The following is a 6,000-nucleotide window of genomic DNA, read 5'->3' as shown; positions in this document are numbered from 1 at the left end:
TGCACAGGTGCTTCTGGTCTGCCCGTGGCACATGGAGCGATTGTTTTTCTCTTGGCAAATGCCTTTTCGTTCAGGACAGGTCTGTGCATAAATACCTGCTGTTGGACAGAGGAAACAGCAGAACCTGGTAAGGAGCTGTATTACCAAAGAGTAGCCCAGGAGACGATGGAAAGGACTGCAAGATGGTGACAAAACGGCAATTAATGTCATCCATTTGCTACTTAATATTAGCATCATAAAGCAGGGGACAAACTGAAGAGCTGACACTCCCCTTGGTAGGGATGCACCTTTGCTGTTGGGATCCTTCACATCACACCAGAGCACGTCCTGAGCCGTGGGGCAGGGAAACGCACTGCTGCTGGAAAAAGAAAACATCTTCGTGATAAGTCTTTGGAGCCCAGAGGGCTATTCAGAACAGAAGTTAGGATCCTCATGCTGACAACTAGAGAAGTTTTCCTCTGCTGAGTGCTATGTCCCAGCAAATATTCTTATCATCCCTTCTGTACATTGCAGTACTGACAACACAAGGGCATTTCTAACAAGTCCATCGCTCCTAAATACATGTTATTTCCTGCTGGTGTCGGGGTGATCCTACACACTTTATCTGCAGAGAAAGGAGAAAGCTTTCCTCAATGGCCTGTGTAGCTCATAGAGCTGTATGGCTGTCCCAAATCTTTAAAGCAGCTGTTGAGATAAGATCAGCTAGACCTAGAAAAACCAGCAGGACAGAGGTCTGCAGCAGTGCAAAAAGCTGACACTGACGCTTGGCCAGGTGTAACAGGGTCAGCAGTCCAGGGGAGGAACAAAGGGCTGGGAAGACTAAGAAGGGAGCCAGGCACTTACTCATTTAGTAGGCATATTTTACTGGTTTTGTCAAGCCTGATTCATCTCCTAATATGCCTGGGGACAGTCAATCCTCTGCCTGTGCAAATGAATCACCACACGCTCCCATGAGGCCAAGACCCCACATGGCCACCACAAATCCTTGGAGGAGGCCGGTCTGAGTGCCAGCAACCCACGGAAAACCACAACCAAGAGCCCGCAGACTTAAAAGGACATAAACCCTCCTTGTCATGGTCTTGCTGTGAGGATACTCATCAAGAGACAGCTCATAGCCCTGAAGAACGTGGTATTGGTTGCTCAAGGAAGAAACACAAGCCTGGAAGAACCACCAAGGCCTTGAGGTTTGGGGGTTTTTGTTGACAACGGCCATATTCCTACCCGCTTTCAGCATGACCACCTTCAGGAATTTGAGCAATGGTGGAAGAAGAAAGCCAAAACTTGCCAGGCTGTCTGTCCTGCGTGGACAGGGTTTTGGGGCTCTTCCATCTCCTTTTTCTTATCCACATGTGCTGCTGATGCCGACATCCAGGAGGAGTGATGGCCAGAAGGGGTTGGCACGTTGCTGCCCAACCTGCGAGAGGGCTGCCTACAAACTTCTCCCTCAAATCTCTTGGCCACGGCAATGGAATGAGGCAAGTATCCGAGCAATGCAATATTTCTCCTGAACTGCATCATCCTAATGACATTTCACTCTCCCTTTGCACCTCTGTAAATCAGAGCGAGTGGGGAACTCGGTGATGTTACACTGATGTAAAATCGCTCTCAGGAGGGAGCCAGTCGGCGTAAATCATCCCCTTCTATTTCCTTGTACATAATCTGGTGCCAAGCACTGCCAAAACAAGGAGAAAACATTCCCAGGATTTTTCCTAAAGGCAATAGCCCGCCTAAGCACAACTCTAAATGTCTGCTGTTAAAGTTTTCTTCATCTCATTAAAACAACTTGCAAAACCATCTGCTAGCTAATAAAGACTTTTTAAAGCTTAAGTCTTGTATTTCATAATGAAATATACTAAGGGAAAACAGGACATGTACTTAGAAAGGCAGAACAGCAACAATCTGCTGTTCTCTCACAGAAAGCCAATGGCATTCACTCCCATGACAAATTACAGAGACTGAAGACTTCAGCCCTTTGACGATTTCTTGTACAAATACCATAATTCCTAAACGCATCCACATTTTTATTCAGACTGCTCCCAGACACTGCAGCATTGCTGGTATCACACTGGTTTCAAGTTAAAAAAGGCAGATTTCACTTTCATGTCTGACTTCGTTCCATTTTGTTAGCATTTTACACCTCCAATATTTGTTACAGATCCCAGGCACTCCAGCGGGTAGTTTTGCTTCCTCTAGAGAGATTTCTTGCTGGCAGATGGGGTGACCACATGGGAGGACTTCCACCCGGCCATAAGGGTGACTCTGTGGCACCAGGTTGGGACTCACCAAGCACCGATGGCTGCACCAGCTGAGGATAAAGCTCGAGGTCTTGATGAGCTGCTATCCAGAAGCAAAACCCACTTCTGTCCCTAACGCTCTCCTCTGGCGCTGGCTGAGGAGCAGCTGTCACCCAGGAAAGCCTGACGGTCTCTCCTGCTATGCCATGCTCCCAGCTCAGCCCATTCTCGCATGCTGCTCATGGAGCAACTGATGTTTTCATGCTCCAAGTCTCACCACAATTCTCCACCCATGCCACTTTTTGCCCTTCTTTCCTGTACTACTTGACATCACTGCTCTTCAGTAGTGATGGCTCGCTCCTGCTGGGCACTGAGGACTCTGCTTAGAAATAAAGCTGCAACTCCCAGCAAGGTGATTGCAATTTACAGGAACAGAGAGAGTAAATTCAAAAAAAATTTTTTTAAATCCACATTTTCTTGGATGGTAAGCTACACAAGAATTTAATGAAAGCTAAGCTTAACTGGGAAAGCAGGCTTGAAATTATGCTGGAAGAGCCAGAGCCTTCCTTCCAAACCTTACTTAAGTCCTGTAATCACCAACAGCAGTCCTGCTCTATATTCATTCTGCCCACTTCCGATCTTCACATGAGGTGTTCTCAACTGCTTATCTCCTTCCAAGCACATGTGCTGTGGTAGTAAAGGTGGATAAGCAGAGGGGACTAATCCATGGGCTGAACACAGCCCTTGGAGCCCCAGCCCCTCTTTCCCCCACTCACGTCAGCAGCAGACTGGGACCAACATAATCTCCTAATAGACATACCCCACCGAGCACAACCATCTGAGATGTGGCTTCACACCAGAATTATACCTACAGGCACCAAAAATGCTTGGGGTCTCTCCTGGGCTGCTTTACAAGGTCTGGCAATGCTCCTCTGGATAGAGACTCCACGATTCCCAGGAGGACAGGGGAGATCAGAAAATTTATACTTGCGGCTGTGCCAAGCACACCAGCTAACGGTGTTTTAGATGGCATTTTATTAATGCAGTGCAGCCAGCTCCTCTGAACCTACCTAAAATGTACAGGGAAGATCAAAAAGATGAAAGATCCTTCATCTTACCTCAGGCAGCAAAATCCACTCAGGCCCTTTCTCTTGGTGCCAGGTAGTCCAGAACGAAAACGTGATGATTCACGTGGCACTGACTTGCTGCTGGAGACCTCAGAGCTTACGGTGGGTCCTGCTGATTTAATGCAGCATGCAGCAGTATCAGACAATTTCCCAGTGGCCTTGTGTAAGAGTTTGCATGAAAACAGTGACTGGAGTTTTGAAACCATTTGCTTTAGCTGTATTACCCTCTGTCAACCCAAGCATCTTAGCTGAATTGTGCTGGTGTATGTGTGTAGAGCCTCCTTTGGTGAGCTCTCGGTGAACAGGGCGGAATCAAAGCAGATACAAGGATCTATGCTGTTTCTCAGACACAATGCTGCTCTGAAGAATCATTATTCAATTACAGATCCAGATCCGCGTTGGAGTAGTCTATTACCACCTAGAAAGTTTTGACAGCCGCAGCCGTTCCCATACAGAGCTGAAGAGGAACGCATTATGTGCTGCGCACTGCAGCGGTATCGCCACTGAAGTTCCTTTTCCTCATTTATTTTAACACCAGCAGAATAGGTAACTCTGCTCTGCTGGTTAATGAGGAAAGGCAGTCTGATGTGCTTGACAAACAGAGTGTGAATTGGCTTTGGGCAACGTTCCTCAGCATCACAAACCCCTATTTACCCCAGAGCACTTTCCTCCCTTCCTCTCCGACTCTTAGCAGCCCTCGGGACTGTCGTTAATGGCGCAGATCCTCAACTGATGTAAAGCAGCAAAGCTCTCATGGCCTGACGCCGTGAATATCTATTATGGACATTCTCATGTGCTCCTCTGTTTTTATGAATCCTTTGTATTTTTAGGAACCTCAGACGCCTCACTACCAACAGACATCTGCTTAGGGCATGGATAACACTCTTCTCACAGGATTTCTACTCAAAATGTTTGCTCCACAATCCTCATGTGCACAAGGGCATTTAACCAAGACCAGGAGCAGCACCTCTGCAAGGAAGGCGGGCTCAGGAGACCCACATCAGAAAGGAGGACAGGAGTTGAAGACTTGCCAGCTCCACTTCCTTCCAGGCCGCTCGAGGACGGACGGCTGCACCAGCCGTGGGTGTTACCTTCCAACACTGGGCCATGCAATCAGCAGTTCGGCCTATGTTTTGTCCTGGTTATAAAAAGGCAGAGTTAAGAAATGACCATGTTGCCTTTTTTCCCGAAAACCTCACAGATTTTTCTTTGGGAATGACTGGCTATTGGCAGGGGGACAAGAAACATCTGCACCGAGCTGGAAACATGTCCATGAGCCCATGGCTGGGGAACTCCACCACCCGTGAACCACAGCGGGGCAGCTGACATCTCAGGGTAGGGTTAGGAATCACACCACAACCTCAAAAAGTAGAGGTATTGCACAAACTGTTTGTATGGCCCAAGATTTCAGTTTTTAAGGTAGCTGTGAGACCTGTTCAGTTTCCAGAGATGTGGAAATTGCCCTTGGTCTGTTCCTATGCTTACTGCCTGTTGCACAGTCTAACACCTCACTGGAAAGAAATCTTAACTATTTTTTCTCATATTTTTATATTCAGTTTTGCACCTTAGTGACACCTTGCCATCTTCCTCTTCCTTACCTAGCCAGGTGTCCTACTACTTTTAATATCCCCCAGCAGACTGACCCACTGGTCTGTACATTATTAAAATGGAGCAGGATATACCATGAAAAAGGAGTCGGGAAAATGGACAACATTTCATGTGTGGAAAATGGACAACACTATCTCACCTCTGCTGTTGCCAAGATGCAACTTTAGCACCTCTTAGTCTCTCTGTATAAATACATTTTACCATTCCCACAGAAGAGCGCTGAAGAAAAATTACCTGGTAAGAGCAGCATTGGTGCCGTTTCTTTTCATTGCTTTGTTCAAATTCCTCTAATTTGCTGTATTTTTCTGGTTTGAAGAATTGAGAAACCTTACTAGGAGCACTAAGAGCAATAAGAAAGCATCCTTGTTGCAACAGAGACAGATAATAAAATGACTGCTGTCCTGGTGTCTAGTACAATGCCACTTACTGCCAACTCATACAATAACAAACATTACATTCAGACTAGAAGTCATTAAATCCTTTGCTCCTAGAGTCACATGGCAGGATGGGAATCTCAGTTTGCATTTTTATGAAATGTATATACCTCCCTCATTTCCATGAAAATGCACAAGAGTCCCAAAAGAGTAAAACAATTAGGATGAGGAAACTCACCAAGTAAATTTGTTAGGCTGTAAGCCATGAGTTTTCCTCCAGCTTCATTTCTCAAGCACTTCATCCTTCTCACTAAACAAACAACCACTCACCCAGACCACAGCCAGGGACCAGGGCTAGCAAAAAAATTACCAAATAATATGCTATAACTCTTCTTATACGTGTGACTGGAGTAGAAAATTACAACAGCCTCTTCTGTGTTACAATATGTGAACCTAAGAATGAGTGTGCTATGATTTACTGGTGACAAATGAAGCTAATGTGAAGCTTTGCAAGATTTCAGCTTTATTAATATTATTTTACTTCCAGACCCTTAAAGGAGGCATATTTGATGAAGGCAGTTGGGAAGACAGAATGGTTTTGGTTATGAAGGCCCAGTGTTGTAGGGAAGACAAAAAATACAGGACAAAGCTAACAAA

This window comes from Cygnus olor, chromosome 5 (assembly GCF_009769625.2).
Source record: "Cygnus olor isolate bCygOlo1 chromosome 5, bCygOlo1.pri.v2, whole genome shotgun sequence".
NCBI classification, from domain to species: Eukaryota; Metazoa; Chordata; class Aves; order Anseriformes; family Anatidae; genus Cygnus; species Cygnus olor.
This window is presented reverse-complemented; position numbering follows the sequence as displayed.